The 18964-nt window shown below is 38.8% G+C and overlaps 1 protein-coding gene across 1 annotated transcript in view; it reads right to left on the bottom strand.

Annotated features, from left to right (window-relative positions):
* PIRT (phosphoinositide interacting regulator of transient receptor potential channels) overlaps nt 1–1785 on the bottom strand; it is a 14040-nt gene extending 12255 nt beyond the window's left edge. The window contains exon 1 of the mRNA XM_087709776.1: nt 1643–1785. The gene's annotated coding sequence lies outside the window, so the exon portion shown is untranslated. The remainder of the gene's footprint in view (nt 1–1642) is intronic.
* Nucleotides 1786–18964: the final 17179 nt, after the last annotated feature.

Genomic DNA, 18964 nt, shown 5'->3' with positions numbered 1-18964 from the left:
TTGGCTTTAATTATTTTAAAAAATATATTTAAATTTCTTTGTTTTTCCTGAGGAGACTGGTGAGGCTCCGCCTCCCTTGCCTCTAGTGACTGCACATCCCTGCCTGAAAATATAAATAATAGAGAAGCATATAAAAATTATAAATTGAGAAGAGAAACTATCATCTCTTCTAGAAGTTGGTTAATATGTTTAATTGCCTTTTGCCATAAAGTTCTTTTGCCTCAATATTGCTATCTCTGTATTTCCCACAGTGCTATTTATGGGATACTTATAATTTTGCCACTTAAATTGGTGGCCAACAATTTCATAACCTCATGTTATGTTAATCCCAATGATTAAGACTAAGTGTGAGGTAACATTATATCCCCTGATGTATACTTTTGTCCAACCAATAGTGTACGTTGCTATTCCTTTGAAATATAAAAACTCATTGTGTCTCATGAACTGATTAGGCATAATGCCAGATACATAAACATATCTCCAATGTCTTTTGCTTTCACTAAAAATAGCTACTAAGGTTGGTAAGGAAACTTGGGATCTGGACACTCACTCTCCACCTGTCTCTCCCCCCCCCAATGAGTCCCTAATTCACCCTCTTCATGACTATTTAATTTGGGAGGCTGTTCTGTTAGCCCATTCAGTCACGATAATTAATTAAAGAAACAGCTGATTCTGTCTTTGGAAGATATCTGTAGAGTTGAAAAGGCATTAAAATAATCTTGCAACATTCTTAGGAATTAAAACAGGGTAAAGCCTCCCCTCCCCTCCACCTTTTTGTTAGCACCTACTGAAAATCATCTTTGTGATGAAATTGTAAAGTATTGCATTATGCTATTATTGCCTATTGCATTATTAAAAATCCAAGTAAAGGGTTAATTGCACAGTTCCTTATAAGGACATCCATCCAGGAAGTGAAGAGGAGAGAGGGAAAAAGATAACACAGAATGGACACTGTGAGAAAAGAAGAGACAATTAGTAGACATTAAAGAGAAACATTGTTTATCCTTTTAGAAAACTAATTTGTCTGTAAATAAGTGCAGAGTTCAGCCTCTAAAACATTTTACTTATATAAACCACTGATAATTTGAGGAAATGAGAGTGTAATAAAGTCCCTAAAATATGATTGTATCAAGGAAAAAGAAGATAAAAAGACTAGCAGTATAAAGGCATCAGGTTTATCATTTTGGGATGGTCCAAGGAGATTTTAAACTGCACTGATTCTTCAGTAACCTAAAAAGTGGTCCTTCACGATTGTACCTTAGTCTTAGAGGGTGAAACTAGTGAAACTGTTGATGAAAGTTTCCTTCCTACAAACTCTACGACCCAGACATGAGCCTCTGAGCAGAACCCGGATACTGTGGTCATTATGAGAGAAGACTTGCTGGTCCATCAAGAGGAACAACTCATCCACTACTATGGCAACCAGAGGCCTTGAGAAGCACATTGGCCAAAGCTGTAGCCACTTCCTTTTACTCTCAATAGATTGCATATAGACGTGCATTGGCTCCGTTCTAATTCTGGAGCGACTGCAGAATTAGATTTAGATTAAATTTAGGTTGTGGATTTATCCTGAACCGCTAATGCTCTAATGCAGGAAGCCACAATCTCAAACCAAGTAATAAATGCCAGAAAATATCTGTACCTGGTAGTTGTCCAAGCAGAGCAGCAATATTTGTCATTGTGATATAAAAGATCGCTACCTTAGCATCTGGTTTCAGAGAGACACATGATCTGCTGTCTTGGATACCCTTTGAAGTTGCCCCATGGGGATGCATTTCCAGGAGCTTCTACAGCACAGCCAACTATCTATATGGAGATAATGAGCTTCTGCTCAGTTATGTAGTGTTTAAAACACAGCCTTTGGAACTCAGCTTTGTGCTTAGAGATATTTTGTGCATGGCTGCATTGGAATACTCCTGCCATCTAGTGGGAAAAAGTGAATGCAAACATCTGGACCCTAATTAAGAATTTTTCCTCCTTTGCCCTGTAGATGTCTTGCGTTTTCTCTGCATCTCCAAATTTAATTGAGCTTTTGGTTGGGCAATGAGCCTATTAAGGTTATATGTGATATGCAGGATGGAAAACAGTGTAGTTTCATCTAAAATATATAAACACACTTCAAATTTATGTTGGAAACGAGAACAGCAAGAGAAGGACTACGTCACCATGACTGGTGGATGTATAAAAAGCTAGAATGTTTTTGATTCAAATGCATACATTGATTCAGAAGATTTTAAAGATTAATATACAATTAATCAGAGTTACCATGTGGTAAGATATGTGGCCAATAAAATTTATAACTAAGTAAGTAAATTGAAACCAGAGGTTTTTCTTTTGGCATTGATAGGCAAAGCAATTGGAAAAAAGTAATGGAACTTTGGTTTTATACAAGATAACTACAGTTAGATTATTGTATGCACAAAGATAAAAAGATTCAGTGTTACTCACAATGGAGGGATGGTTGTTGAAGATGATGGAGCATGCTGACATGGCTGAATTAATTTCTTTGAGCAGAGAAAAGATAATCACTATGCTTCTTGTAGTCTGGGAACTAGACTACAAGACTTTTTGCATGGAACAGAAAAAAACCCTTATAATTTATGGTTTTGATGATTAGTCAGAATATATTACGTATAGAAAAGTTATGTTTTAATCATAGAGCAGGAATGTCAAACTCAAAGCCCAGGGACTGGATCCGGCTCACGAGTGCTTAGATCTGGCCCACTCTGGAAGCAGCAAGGGACAAGCTCATGGTGCCTCTGCCAGTGAAAACTATATATACTATATAGTCAGAGTTATAACTATATCCTTTTTTTCTTTCTATTTCTACTTTATTTTATTTTATCACCACCTTGCACTTTTAATTCTTTCTTTGACTGTTGCACTGTCCCTTAGTCTCTCCTCCAATCCTCAGTCCCTTCTCCAAAGCATCGGAAACATTTCACGTTAACTCAAATATATAATTATCCTCAGCTCTGCTGATTGTAAAATGATGTGAATAGGCAGGGAACTTAGATTCTCCAACTGACCTATAGAAAAGTTCTGAAATCATCATTCAGTCAAGATCATTCACCCTTGAGCTAACACAGCTTCTGGAATAACAAGAATCTCTCCATTCCTGCTCCACACAGAAAGTTCAAGAATAATTCTCCACCCCCATATTTTTAGCACACACAATGCATAGTTTATGATCATAGTGCACAAAATCTGAACGTTAGAAGGGCAGATGTGACTGGCCAGCAAGACACTGTTCTTCCTGAATATAAACTAGCACAGAAAGCCATGGTGTACTGAAGTTTGCAGATGATTACAACAGTGATTAGTCTCATTCAAGACAACAACAAAGCGGCATACAGACAGGAGATTGAACATCTAGCCTTGTGGTGCAACTGGATCAATCTTGAATTAAACACACTCAAAAACGTAGAAATGGTGGTAGATTTTAGTAGAAACCCTCCTATACTGCCACCACTTACTATACTAGACAACATAGTATCAACAATAGAGACCTTCAAGTTTCTAGGTTCTATCATATCTCAAGACTTAAAATGGACACAACATCAAAAATGTTATCAAAAAAGCACAACAAAGAATGTTTTTATGTGCCAACTCAGAAAGCTCAAACTGCCCAAGGAGCTGCTGATAATACAGTTCTACAGAGGAATTACTGAGTCTGTCATCTGCATCTCTAGGACTGTCTGGTTTGATTCTGCAACCAAATAAGACAGACACAGACTTTAAGGGGTAATTAGAACTACTACCAACCTACCTTCCATTGAAGACCTATATACTGCACAAAGTCAAAAAGAGGGCTGTGAAAATATCTTCAGACTCCTCACAGAAGTTTCAACTTCTACCCTCAAAACGATGCTATAGGAAAACAACTAGACACAAGGACAGTTTCTTCCTGAATGCCATCACTCTGCTAAACAACTAATTCCCACAACACTGTCAAATTATTTACTAAGACTGTATTACTATTCTTCTTCTCATCCTTCCTATTACCTATCTCCTCTCACTTATGACTGTAACCATGTTGCTTGTATCTTTGCGATTTATATTGTTTTGTTTCCTAGTATGATTTCATTGCTTATTAGTAACCTATGACTATCACTAAGTGTTGTATCTTACGATTGTTGATGAATGTATTTTTTCTTTTATGTACACTGAGAGCATATGCATCAAAGACAAATTCCTTGTGTGTCCACTCACACTTGGCCAATAAAGAATTCTACTCTATTCTATTAAAAAAAATACCAAGATTGAGAAAAACTGTTCTAGATCAACTCACAGAAATAATAGTAAACTTGGTGTTATCTTTTCCCTTTTTAAATGTCCAGGAGGGGTAACGAAGACCACAAAAAGTGCAATCCAGGCAGAACAACAGACCAAAACCAAGGAAAGGAAGAAATCTTAAAAGAAGAGGCTTTAAAAGGCTTCATTTACACTCACTTTACATTCAGAATTGCTTAAGGCTGCAGTGATGAAAAGCTCCAAGAAGACATAAAACAAAAAGTACCGTAGGAAAATACTGATTATGTGCAACAACATATGCTAATATATGTACCAATGTAGCTATGGAAGTACCTTTCTGTGATATACAGCAGTTGAGTTAATATCTTTTGCTTGCTGAAGGAAAAAAATATTCAGCTATTATGATGAACTAATATTTTGACTCCCCACCAGATGGAGATGTTGCTCCATGGAGAAATATATGATAGAAGTGGGACAAAGAGTACTTGCTCCAGAAGACCAGCATCCACAATTTGTTACTTGGAGTAATCTGTGTCCCTGTCTCACACATCTAAGTGTCAGAGCACATGCTTTGCATGTAGGAGGTGCCATGTTCAATTTCAATAATCTTCAATAATCTTTGGCAGGAAAAATGGTTTCTGCCAAGCTCCCTGGACAGCAGCTGAAAATCAGCATACAGAGTTCTGCAGCAGATGGAGAAACAGTTTACTGTTGTCCAAGAGAACTGAGTTACAGGGAAATCTTTGTCAAGCCTCCAGACAAATAAACAAAGACCAGATTATTCCTAAGAACGAGTTAACCTCATTAGACCTTTCAGAAGCTGTGATCATAGATTTCAAGGGTGTAACAAATACCACTTAGTATTGCTCTGCTAGCTCAATCCATCTAGGTTATTTCATTCATTAATTTGTGACAATGGAACATAATTTTCTGTTTAGTTTTTCGAGTTAGACCCTCAAAGGCCCGTTTACAAACATAAAATGGAATATATATTTCTGTATATCCCAGATACAAGCACAGCTGCAGAAATGAAAAAAAGATAAGAACTGAATAACTAAAGTTATTTTAGGTTATTGAACTTTATGTACTTTTTAAACTGGTTATATGCCATCAATTTGTTTTGACTCGTAGCAACCACATAGACTTTCTTCATGATGATCTTTCCATCTTTCAAGCCACTCAACAATGCATTTGTCATCACTGTTAACAGACTTACTGGTGTTATCAATGTAAATATTAAACATAATTTATGCCCCTTTTCTATGTTAAAAGCATTCATTATAGACATCTGAACAAGGGGAATTTTTATGTTCCTAAATTTTGACACAGAAGGCGGCTGATAACTGATATGGAGGATGCAAATTTTCCAATTACTCTGAAGAACGTTCAAAGCACTTTGCACTGAACAACGATTGGCACACAAGGTGTCGGTCCATTCCCAAGCAGAGTGTGAGAACTGCTGTGGCTTCCCTTTTACAAAATCAGCATAACTGGTTGAAATTCTCTTGTGTTTGACCCAGCCCTTAATTTCCAGTTTATTCTGTTATTCATAAATTATATCGCTGAAGCTCTTCTGTCACATTATTCAGTTTCCTCTTATCACTAGAGTGAAGATGACTGAACTCAACGGTAAAGCATAAAATAAGCTGCATTAGTACCTGGTACTTGCAAGTAAAAATGAGTGTGAACAGAGTGAGTATGGGTCAGCAAGCTCTTTGGTGCTATTCGCACTGTAGATACTTTAGCTTTGGCATATTAGTTGGCATGAAATTTAATTTGTTGTACCTCCCTTTTCACAGCATGATTAGGGAATTATGTTTCCTTGTGGTACAAAAGCAGAGAAAGACTGGAAACCAAGTAGTAGCTAACAATAGAAATTCAAGAATAGCCCAACAGATCTCCTACACAGTACATTCACAACATTGGGGTGTGAACCAGGGATTTTCTCTCAGGTGTATTGATAATACTCAACACAAGGAGCAATACAGATCTTTGATTTGGACCAATTATTGTTGCTGGGGGAGTCTAGTTGTAGTCTTGGCCCTGCTGGCTGGGATCTCTGGTCCTATCCACTGCTGACTCACAGGATGGGAAAAAAGTCCCTATCCTTTCTTATTGACATGATATGTTATGGTTTGTTGCACAGTCAGCCAGATATTCAGATGGTATTTGGCATAGCTTGCCTACAGAAGTTGTGAATGCCCCAACACTGGAAGTCTTTAAGAAGATGTTGGATAGCCATTCGTCTGAAATGGTATAGGGTTTCCTGCCTCGGCAGGGGGTTTGACTAGAAGACCTCCAAGGTCCCTTCCAACTCTGCTATTGTATTATATTGTATAATTTTTATCCACCTAATGAGTCCTTCTCAAGGACCTGACTGAACTAGGTAAATGTTGATGTTTGTTAGAGTTGCTTGTTGGATGTTTGTTAAAAGGTGTTAGAGGTATTGTCTCAGAATGTAAACTATTCCAAGTAATGCTGCCTTTTGTAATTGACTGATGGTGTATTTGTCAATGCCAATAGTATTCAAGAGATAGCAATAGCAATAGCAATAGCAGTTAGACTTATATACCGCTTCATAGGGCTTTCAGCCCTCTCTAAGCGGTTTACAGAGTCAGCATATCGCCCCCACAGTCTGGGTCCTCATTTCACCCACCTTGGAAGGATGGAAGGCTGAGTCAACCTTGAGCCGGTGAGATTAGAACCGCTGAACTGCAGATAACAGTCAGCTGAAGTGGCCTGCAGTACTGCACTCTAACCACTGCGCCACCTCGGCTTCAATTGTTTTGAGATTACATCCAAAGCACCTATTACTACTGGTAAAACCTTTGCTTTCTTTTGCCACAGTTGTTCTATTTCTGTTTGCAGGTCTTTGTATCTTGTTATCTTCTCCAGCTCTTCCTCTTCTATACTGCTGTTTCCAGGTATACTGCCATGTCCACTATCCAGACTTTTTTTGTCTTTTTTAATCATCATCATCATCATCATCATCATCATCATCATCATCATCATCATCATATTCATCCACTACTGTGCAAGTCTGTCCTGGAGATTTTGATTCCCAGAACCAGAGCTGGAAAAGGTACCTATAATGGTGTATTTCTGTTTGTGCTCCAAGAGACAAGCAAGAACTGTGTTCAGACTCTCTGCTAATCGCTGACTTAATGAGCTATTCAGCAAAAGAAAAGGACAACCTTAATTTATTGCAAATTCCCATCAGCAGACGGGCATTTTTTTTTTTTTTTGCTTTCTGCATATTTTACACAGACGTTACATCAGTACTTAACATGGCTGGTCTGTCAAAAAGCATGACATTGTAACATAGAACAAGCACGCAATAAATCTTTAAAAGCATCTTTTTGCATCTCCTCTTTAAAAGAGTCTCTTTGAAAAGTGGAGAAACCGACCGGCTGTGGCAAGGGCATCGCTGGCCCTTGGTTTCATCCAGATTTGGACTCTTCTCCGTCAAGTGTCCCACATACTTATCTTTTCAATAGTTTTTTCATGCCTCGGTGCCTTATTGCACTATTGATCAGGCAAAGCCCAGAATAATCAATGAGGCATAAAGAATTTTCCCCAGATGACAGGAGAACAATTAACTGAAATAAAGGGACAGAGCCTTAGCTCGTCTAATTAATTAATGAGGTCACTTTGGCAAGCGTTTCATTAAAAAAAAACCTCTGGGAAGAAGGTTTCCATCAGGGTGGCTCCCATGAGGGAAGCCATTTTCTGTGGAAGTGATATCACGCTCTGAGACTTTTCACCCAGGCTGTTGAACGGGAACGGATACCCAGCTGTTTTCAAGCCCAGGGCAGGAAGAGCTGAATTCAAGGTGTGTGTGTGTGGGAATTACACTTCATTTTAACCCAGCCGGAGATGACTTTTCTTTTACCTCAAAAAAGCAGGCCAATTTTTGAGTGATGTGGCAAATTTACCATTAGGAGAACGGTGTGAGCCGGGAGAGAGGACAATGGCCCTCAGGATTATGATGCAAATTCAACATTCCAGTTAACTGTGACAGAAATACCACCTAAGAATACCGTTAGCCCTCAGAGACCGGAGTTCATTTCATCAGACACATGAAGAGGATTCTGTCCCTTGTGCATTTAGGCTGTTAAAAAATTGGGAAATGTCAAGATGTGATACAGTGTCATAGCTTTGGTAATATGGCTGCTACCTTCAATTAAATGCAGGCTTCATTGTTTTCAGAAAGATAGTGGCTTTTGAAGCCAGCGGGAAGTTCTTCTGCATTTGAATGCATTATTCACAGGTTGGTGCAGGTACTTCTTCAGAACAAACTAAGACTTTGTCTATGGACCAATGTGTAAGGGCTGGTTTGTAAGGGCTGCCAGGACTATTATGACAATTTCTATAAGGAAAGGTAGTGTCTATAAGGAGGCTTTGGATTTGGCTGTTTCTTATTTTTCCAATGTAATGGGGCACATGTAGCAATCTTGTCAATGTCAGCTTTTTGAAGATGCCAATAAGGGAGAATATTTGTAGCTCAGGGTTGAAATGAGGTATCCTTGGTGCTCTCTGAACTTTCTTGTTTTCTTGCAATCATTTCATTACCTAAACTAGGTAACATCATCAGTGCTAGTACTGGCACTGATGTTGTTACCTAGTTTGGGTAATGAAATGTCTGCAAGAAAACAAGCAAGCTCAGAGACCACCAAGGACCCCCCTTTTTGAAGATAGACGTGACATTGGAGAAAGCTGCTCGTATCTTATACAAAGTACAGAAAGAAGAACATTCTCAAAAGCAATGCTTATTCAGCAGTGACGTGCAGTCAGGGGAGGCAGGGGAGGCAGAGCCTCACCACTGTCATCATGAAAAGGAAAAAAAATCTAAAAGGAAAAAGGCTGAGCTAGTTGCTGCCAGAGTCACAGTGGATGACTCTGCTTAGTGCTTAACTGTTTAAAAAAGTTTCTAAAAAGTGCCCTCTACAGGAGGAGGCAGGAGAACCATGTGCCTCATCTAGTCTGACTTTATGATCACTCGAGCAGAGTTAAGCAAGGGTTAGGCATTCTCTCCTCTCCCCCGACATCCCACTGTCTAAAGCGCTTTCTTTCTTTCGTCCACCTGTCAGAGCTCAAGCGGGCGAAACAAAGAAAGCGCTTTAGACAGTGGGATGTTGGGCGAGAGGACTGCCTCATCAGCCATAGACCTCACTGCACGTCACTGTTATTCAGTTTTCTTACCTGTGGGAGATGCAGTTTGAAGCTGTTCTGATATTTTAGATTTCAGCTCACGTCATTCACAGCAGGTATAACCAGTGGCATGAGATTGGGAGAGTTGTAGCAAGATGTCCAGAGAGCATCTGGTTGCCTAACCTGTCCTATGACATATTCTGACCTAAATGACAAATTAGTTCAGATACAAAGTCTTATTTTGTTCTGAAGAAGTGCCTGCACCAACCTGTGAAAAATGCATTCAAATACAGAAGGAATTCCTGCTGGGTACAAAAGTTATTATTTTTCTGAAAACAATGAAGCAAAAGGTGCAAAGAAAGACCTCACATTTAGCATTGACATGAGTTTAAAATATTTGGGTGAAATATATAGCATCATAAATTCCTGCATCGGTGTTCTTCAGGTGGCTTTGTCTAAAATTGCCATAAGCCCAAAGCTGTGGCCAATCTCATCAGTGGTGGGATTCAATTTTTTTTGCTACCGGGGCATGCCTTGGTGGCCATGGCTTGGTGGCTGTGGCATGGGAAGGATACTGCAAAAGACTGCAAAATCCACATTCCATCCATACCCCACTAACCTGCTTTCCAGCACCATTCTCCTGTGCAGGGCAACAAAAGAAGGCCAAACTGATCAGCTGGGAGGCAGCAATAGACTGACCATGCCATCAGCTGGGTTGGGGGCGAAGCCAGCCAGAGGTGGTATTTGCCAGTTTTCTGAACTACTCTACCGGTTCACCAGAACTGGTCAGAACAGGCTGAATACTATCTCTGAATCTTATTCACTAGGTTCTGCACCAGATCTCTCTCCCTCTCCTCTCCCTCTCCTTCTCTCTCTCTCTCTCTCTCCCTCCCTCCCTCTTTCTCTCTCCCTCCCCCCAGTTTGTTAAGTCTGCTAGAGCTCTAAGAGAAAAGAAGACTGCTACATAGAGGGGACTGCCTACATACAGGAGGGTGAGCATTTAGAGCTCCATTTGCACAAGTGGTGGGTATGTGTGTGAAACATCCCCTTCCCTGTCACCACTGCCAGTCCACAGAGCCAGAAATATTGGGATCACTGTTTTAAACAGCATTAGGTTAACATTCCACTTTATACGTTCTATAAAATTGGGGAAGTATGGTGGATCATAAGCAGAACAGTACTATTTCTCTTCTAAGCATTCTGTTAGCTATCTTGCTAGGAGCTGGACCAGCTATGTGCAGAAGAGTCCTGCCTGCACACTATTTATATTGCTATTTTATTTATTAATCCTCTAAATGTGACTTTTAAGGCCCCGGTGTTGCCTTATGAATAATGAAGCATGTCCCACTAAAGAGTACACCTAGACACTGAATGCATTTGACTGGCAGCGTGGCTGATGAATGCTGAGTGTTACAGCCATCCTGTGTATGCAAAAATTAATCCAACCCCTTAGGGAAATTAGCTATGCCAGAGGAAGGAGGAAGGGCAGGCAATGTCTCTGTAGGGAAATAAAGCTTATCCCTCCACCAGTCTCACGTATGGAATAGAAAACTGGCAAGAGGGCAAGTTGGAGGGTTGGTGTAGTGTTGGCAAGTTGGGCAATGGTGAGAGAGGAGGATATTGGTACAAGGATGGTAGCCCCACCAGACATCAAGGAAAGTTATTCAGTCCAAATGTAATTCAAAGCTCAAGGAGTTGCTTAAAATAAGTTTGACAATGCTCCTTCAATTTCTATCAAATCTAGGTAGTGAACCCCCGACCATCATTTGATTGAGCAAAAAGAGCCCAAAAATTCTTGGCTGCAGCCTAATTAGTTGTCTATCCATATACGGTAGCCCTAGACATATTTGCCCTGGTTTTGGAAAGAGCAATAAATGATTGAACTGTGTGGAGTTGCATGAATATTAAAAGAGCTTCAAATAAGGCACCCTTCAGACTGAACCTTCAGCTCTTTGAGACTATTCAGGACTTGCTTCTGCAGATCAAAAGACAATGTGGAGATTCAATGGACTTTTGAATAGCAATTTTCCTTTTATATGTATGAATATAGAGAAAACCAACAGAATGTTGCATGGTTTGATGGATCATTGGATACTAACATGAGCCAATGAATGCCACACCTCTGAAATTTCTTCTCAAGCAGAGTTTTTAGGATGACTGCTGTTTTGTGTTTGCATCTTGTTTCTTCAAGAAAAGATACAAAAACAGAAACAACAGATTTATTCTGGTACTCTTGTTTCTATCTGGATTGCTCTTGTGTGATTTTGTTTATCTTCCACCATCCATATTTTGTTCTTATATCTTAATCTATTTGTCTGATCTATATATAATCCATTAGTCTCTCTGCCCCATTTGTTAACACTTTCAATATTTCTTTTATTCATCCTACATCACAGTAAAAAAAAAGAAAATATTTTCTGATTTCATTTGGCTTCTTGTCCATTTTGTATTGAGTAAACTTTATTGCACATGTGAGTCTGACAAAGTCTGTTTTCTGTTTTATTGTACTGAATTGTAAATAATGTAGTGTATTGTAGTAATAGGTAGTGGTTAAAGTCCTGGCCTAGGAACCAAGAGATTGTAAATTCTAGCCTTCCTTTAGGCATGAAACTTCACTTTGGGACAGATGGGTATCATCTGGGTTCTTTCAGCCAAGGCATGATGGATGGTTGGGACTAGAAGATGTGCCTTTTCTTCTGTGATGCCTACCCTCTGTAACATCTTCCCTCCTGAGATTAGATGGCCCTGACTATGTTTGGGCCTTTCAGAAGGCCTTGAAGACCTGGTTATGTGCTTGGACCTGAGCCTGTGAGAATGTGAGGGACTCTGTTTCTTGATTATGTTGACACATCTAGATTATAGAACCTCTTGGCTGATTAATTTTTCTGTTTAATTGTTTTTCTACATTGTATTTTAATTGTCTTTTATGGTTGTTTGACATCCAGAGTCACTGGTATGAGATTGGCAGATAAACAAACAAACAAACAAACAAAAAGAAAGTACCAAACATGACTTGGCAACATCTTTGTTTTGCCAGGTCATCACAAAATTGCCTTCATCGCATTCCCAACTTTTGAGTGAGCTAAGTTAGTTAGATTGGTCTTAGCATTTTTCTCTCACACTTGTAACCTGGTAGCATCTTATTGCTACTCAAATATGTATAAAATCTGTTACACTGCACAACTCATTAATCAGAGGTAACATTAGGTGATCAGTAGTGGGTGGAAGCAGAGGCAGACATAAGTCATTTCAGGCTGACATGAGCTCCTCTTCTGTGCCTGGTCACTCTTGGTTACCTTCATTCTGTTGTCTCTCTAAAGATTGTACTGGATTTGTGTTCTTATATAAATTGTGAAATATTTGCTCAGCTGTTAGTTCTACATACTGGGTAGTATAAAGGTGGAGTAACAAAATACTGGAATGATGTGACTTTTGGAACATATGAGAAAGGAATCTGGAAGTTGATCTATGTTATATAAAGAAAAGAAGGGAAAGGAAAGAGGAGGGAAATCCTAGTGTGAAGTTTCTAAAAGATGACCTTATTAATTTATGAGCCTCTAGACAAAGTCCAAAAGAAATCCATTCATTTATTAGGATCAATATTTGGGCATGTTCTTCTGTGTAGCCAAAACTGATTTTCGCTTTTGAACTTTACCTCTGTATCCCCTCCCTTCTGTCTGTGTCATAAATCACATCTACCAACAAGGTGCTGCAGCAGGCTATGAACATGCACATTTCACATGCCAGCTGTAAGAATATGAAACCTGACTTTGGCCAAAGGTATGCATGGAATTCTCCTCCTTTTCTTCCCTTTTTCTATGTCAACTTGATAGTAGTCATGGAAACGCTTTACAAGTTGACATCTAATACATATAGGTGCTTGCGATTCTTTGTGATATTATTTTTCTTCCAACTTGTTGAATACAAGGTGAGATACATCAGAAGAAGCCAATAAATGAGGGCAATATCCTATTGCCAAAACCCTTTTTCCAATTACATAATTGTTCAATGGTTTTCCTGCTCTCTAGTTACACATGGAAGGGGGAAACATCAAATCCAGAGGAATCAACAAATTGCTTTAACATATGTGGCCAATACATAAGCAGGACAATATTCTTTGCAGTGTATCTAAAGATACATAATTAAGAGGGAGGTTAGGTGTTGGCAGTGTGGACAACGATCATATTGTTATATTTTTCATAAGCACTTTAACTCGGCAGTGGGGAAATGGCTGTTGTTAATATGCTGTTCTTTATCTATTTCTTCTAGATATAGGTGAGTGTGAATGTGTGCTAGCTTTAGAAGAATAAAAGTAAACTAATAGAAGACAAAATATAGGAGAAAAAATCCTAACAGGCCCCAAGAGACTGAAATTTCAGGAGTTTTCATCCCCTCACTCTTTTCACTTCCACCTGTTTAGAGGAAGACAGATGCTTCCATTTTCTCAAAAAGTCTGTGAAACTAACACAAAACAAATGAGTGACAATATCCTGCTTTTGACACCTTAATCAATCCAGACTCAGAACAGATGGTGAACCGTATCAAAATTATTCTAGGCTTTTATTTGAAAATTTTCAGTTGCATCTAAAATCTGAGCAAGGGCTTGTCTATAAACCACTACAGAAAATACTGGAGCCATACAACACAAGTTGATAGTAAGCATAATTAAAACTATTGCCTGAAGCACCATTAAAAGTTACAGCATTGCACTCACTTTCAATCCTCTGAGAAGTTTCCAGCTTCCTGTCTCAAGGACAAAAGGGCAAACTTTTTATCAATTCACACAATAGAGACAGAAGCAACCTTTCCAGGTGTAGCCTGCGAAGAGCAGAAACATTCTTTTCATAGGCATTTAATGAAAGCAGGTTCATCCTCACCAAATATAATAAGCAGGAACAGAATCCTATCAAATATTTGCTGCTAACAAGGCTAGATCTCTGCTGAGCATTAAAAGCTTAACAAGGGCAAATAGTAACAAACATACTGTACATAGTAAATAGGTCTATGTGCCCATTACTAGATATGGGTCAGTGATTCAATGATTTCATATTGAGGTCTACTAAAAGAGTATGCAAACTTATGATTGCCTGTGTTATGTGACAGTAACTCTTTCTTCATTACATACTAAAGAAGTATTGCTACCATCATGACACAGAAGAAGGCACTAAAAAATACTTGAAAACCTTATAGAAATATAACTAATGTCAGGTACTGCCTACTCAAACAAATTCAAACACTAATCACATCCCAAACTCCCCCACAGATTCATTTATCTTACCTTAGAATTGAAGTATTTAGCCTCCAGAGCCATTAGTTATATGAATGTTGTTGCCAATGGGGCGGAGGAAGTTTATGAAAACTCACTATGGGAAAGTGGAATTTGTATCTTTATCCCCTAGTTATGGAAGAACAGGTATGAGTATTCTGGGAATTCAGAAAAAATAGCCTGAACCACTAGAGTTGGACTCATCTATGGAAATCAAATGGGAATTATTTTTATACCTGCGCCATTGACTAATAATGTTGGGTGTCAAATTCTTGCTAAAAGCCGATTGAAAAGTTGGGAGTTGTAGAAATAGGGCACATTTTGTTTACAGGAATCCATAGCAGAGGTGGTATTCAGATGGTTCTGACCAGTTCTGGAGAACCAGTAGTGGAAATTTTGAGTAGTTCAGAGAACAGGTAAAGCCCACCTTTGACTGCCCCCACCCCTATCTATTCTCTGCCTCCCAAGTCCCAAAGCTGTTTGGGAGGAAATGGGGATTTTACAGTATCCTTTCCTTGGAGTGGGGTGGGAATGGAGTTTTTATAGTATCCTTGTCCTGCCACGCCCACCAAGCCACACACCCTGCCACCCATGCTCACCAAGCCATGCCCACAGAACCGGTAGTAAAAAAAAAAGAATCCCACCACTGATCCAGTGTATAGTATTTCTGATCAAATCAGCATGGTACATGAGAGGAAGAAGCGCCTGGATTTCTGGAGCCTAAAAGAGAAATGCTGAAAAGCATTACCTCTACATTATGAAAGTGAGAGCCAGGGTTCTTCTGTACTTTTCAATGATATCACCAATAGTTCTAACTGTAGAAGATTTATGGGATACTTTTTGAATAAACAGCAGACTTTATTCAGTTTTGCGGGAGAAAAGGTGAGGATGAATTGAAACTTATCCACTGGTCTACCCTGTCTTCAGGACTGGGAAATCTTTAATCCGGACAACCAAAATGTCTTCACATCTCAGCCAGAGCTTTGGACTCTCCTCAACAATGCCTCTGGTCTGGGTTAACGTTATTTGCCTGGCTATTTGCTATATTTATCTTGTGCAAATTGAGGAAAGAAATATCTGACGGATCTTCCATTTGTTGAATTGAAGTCCACAAAGAGACTGTAACTGAGTTCATATATAATATAAGTTGTAATGTGTGTGTGTGTGTGTGTATGTGTGTGTGTGTGTGTGTGTGTGTGTGTTTGGCTCAACAGTCAGATGGGTGTTCCTAGCCATTGATTTTTGAAAACTGAAGTTTAGTGTGGATTACAAGCCCAGCCAACTGTTGCTTATCCATAAATCGTGATTTAGAAATCTGTGATTTATCCAAACATGGGAGACTTGTTTGTAACACATTTCCTTTTCAAATCTATCCCTGCTTATTTTTGACATGGGGACTCCCAACTGAAGTGAGGCAAGGCCTGCATTTTTTCCATTCCATGGAGCATTACAGCCAAAACGGCAGCTGGATGTGAGAGCCAGACAGCCAAGATTATGCATTCTCTAACAACTCATTTTGTGAGTAGACAGCAGAAATGTTTTTTCCAGCCACTTGTGATCAATTGAGACTGACGGGTTCTACCATGCTCTGAGCCATAAATGCAGCCTTTCATGGACTCTAGGTTTAAATAATCTTTTAAATCACTTTGGCATTTTACTGTTTTTTATTCTCTCTTTAGGATTGAAAAAAAACCCTTTAAAACTTCAAAAAGCCTACAAGTTGCTGGGTATGTTTTCCTTCAATTTGTTTAAAAAGAAAGGATGTTATATCTTCTCAGCTTTGTGAGTTTTTATTTTTTTTACTTTTTGTAATTTATTTTAACAATATACTGCAAAGGAGTGACTCTAGAATTCTTTCTAAAGAATTTAAATGTTAAAGCTTTGTGAAGTTGATTTAAAGAAAGACTTTGAAATTAATTAGAATGATCCTTTAGTGAGAGAAAAAAGTGTTTTGTTTACATTTTGCATGCAAAGGAAAACTTTGAAAGTTGATTGCAAAAGCACAGGATGGCTACTTTAAAGCAAACTTTTGATCTGTGGGCTGATGAAATGCTTGAGTTTGTTAACTTCCTCCTGAAATTAACAATTGCTATGGAAGATAAAGAAAGTCCTTTAAAGTGGACTTTAAGGTAAACTTAAAAATTACAGCTCATAAGAAAGAGATGGAAATACTGGATTTAAAAGTGGAATATAATGATGATTTAAAAATCAAATAATGTCCCCAAGGAGAGTTATGGACTATCCTTTAAAATTGAAATATAAGGGACTTATTGGTGTTATTTCATTGAAATTAAAAATGACTTGGATAAAGATAAGAATGTCAAGAGAAGAGACAAAAATACTGGTCCTGTTTCAGCAAGTGGATTGATTGGATGTGTGGCTGTATCATGATTGGTAGATTGGTGCTGATTGGTGCTGGCTGTGGGTCCGTTGTTGTTTTGTGTTGTAACAGCCTGGTGGTGGGTGGGGCTCGTTTGTTTACCAAGTCTGGTTTCCAGATGTCTGGTAGGCGGGAGGTATCGTCACATTTATTCATGTTGTGGGGGTGTTTCTCTATTTTGATAGCTTCCATAATTATTCTCTTGTTGAAGTCTTCAGTTTTGGAGATTAACCTAGTTCCTTCAAAATTAATTTCATGTGCCATAGCTTTAAGGTGCTGGAAAAGGGAGGAAGTTTTTTCTTTTTTTCTTACTGCATTCTTGTGTTCTGCAATGCGTGCATTTATTCTCCTGTTCGTTTGTCTTATATATGTTGCAGGGCAGATTTTGAATGGTATTTTGTAGACTCCTTGGTTTTCTAGCTGGATTTTGTCTTTGGGGTTTCTTAAGATGTTGGCTATTTTGAACTCCCCCCAAAAACCGAGACACAGAACAGGACAATGGCATCGCCCTCCTCCCTTACATCAAAGGCACCACAGATAAAATCAGCAAAATTCTCCACAAACACAATATCAAGACAGCCTTCAACACTGACCAAAAATATTAAATATTTAATATGGAATATATATCCATATTATATTTTCTTTATTAGTTTATATGTTTAACATAATTCTTAATAACATTATTGAAAAATAAATCAATTAATATAATAGTGACCCCAATGTGTAAACTCTTCATCAATCTCACCTTACTGGTATTACTTTACTGATAGACGCAGCCTTGCTGCCTAAGGGTGGTGGATGCATTTTCCTTAGGTTTACTATTAACAAGTGTTCCCTAGTGATCCCTGGCTAATTGGTAGATTTAATTAGCAGACACCTGCTGTCTGGTAAGAGGAATGTTCTTGGGTGATGAATTCTAGCTGAATCTGTCTTCTTCTACTCCTAAATCTTTGCAATCAAGTATGTTGAGCCCAAAACTTCTGGTATTGATTCATGAAGACCAAGATTTTTGCAATACATCACCAGGTTCCTTTGGAAGCAATGGAGCAACAGGGACTCAGTATGGCCTCTTTGTCTACTAAGAGCCAAATAATAGCAAGTTCTGTTTTGGGATGAAATTCTGCAAGATGGATCCCTATGGAAGGAGTTGAAGCTTAGGGGTACAGTATGACTATGATGTTCCAATTTAATCTTCAATAACTCTAGGAAGTATTCCAAAAACTACTAGCCAGTGGCTTTTTTTGATCAATATATTAGGCCTTTGCTTGCTTAACTAAGATTTCTTAAATAAATCACATCAGTCTGGATTTGCACACGCTGTTGTGCCATAAACCCATGGTTTATAAATTACAACACTTGTCCTCATCCATTCATCAACCTTAGTGTGTCTAAGTTTGCTTGTGAATGCAGCCATTGCTGGCACTTTTATTCCAGGTAGCTGAGTAGTATGGCTTGATATCAGACAATTTCCTATAACCCTAATTATGTTTGTGTGAAATATGAGAAAGAGGTCTCTCTGTGCACCACTGATTTGTCCGTTCAGTATCTACTCTTGCCTGCATCAATGTAGTAGACCCACTTCATTCAGGCATTTTGTTTTGTCTAAGTCCCATCCTTGGTGCCCTCATTCCAAATGCAGACAAGATAAACTTACTACTTACGGTACAGCTGCAATTTTGCAAATAAAACCAATGCCATCAAAATCTGTCCACCTGCCTTTCTGGAATGAGTTTGAAACCCACTTTGATATCATTCTTGAGGGTCTTAAAGCCATGGCTGTTTGCCTATGTTTTAGGCTAAGGCAGTGGTGAAATTCAATTTTTTTTTACTAGCGGTTCTGTGGGTGTGGCTTGGTGGGCATGGCAGAGGAAAAATACTGCAAAACCCCACTGCCTCCCCACTCCTGGGGGGAA

Source organism: Thamnophis sirtalis, unplaced genomic scaffold, assembly GCF_051295495.1.
Source record: "Thamnophis sirtalis isolate CommonGarterSnake01/CBP01778 unplaced genomic scaffold, rThaSir2_p1.2 scaffold_3, whole genome shotgun sequence".
Taxonomy (NCBI): Eukaryota; Metazoa; Chordata; class Lepidosauria; order Squamata; family Natricidae; genus Thamnophis; species Thamnophis sirtalis.
The sequence above is the reverse complement of the archived record's forward strand: the minus strand, read 5'-3'. Positions and strand labels throughout refer to the sequence as shown.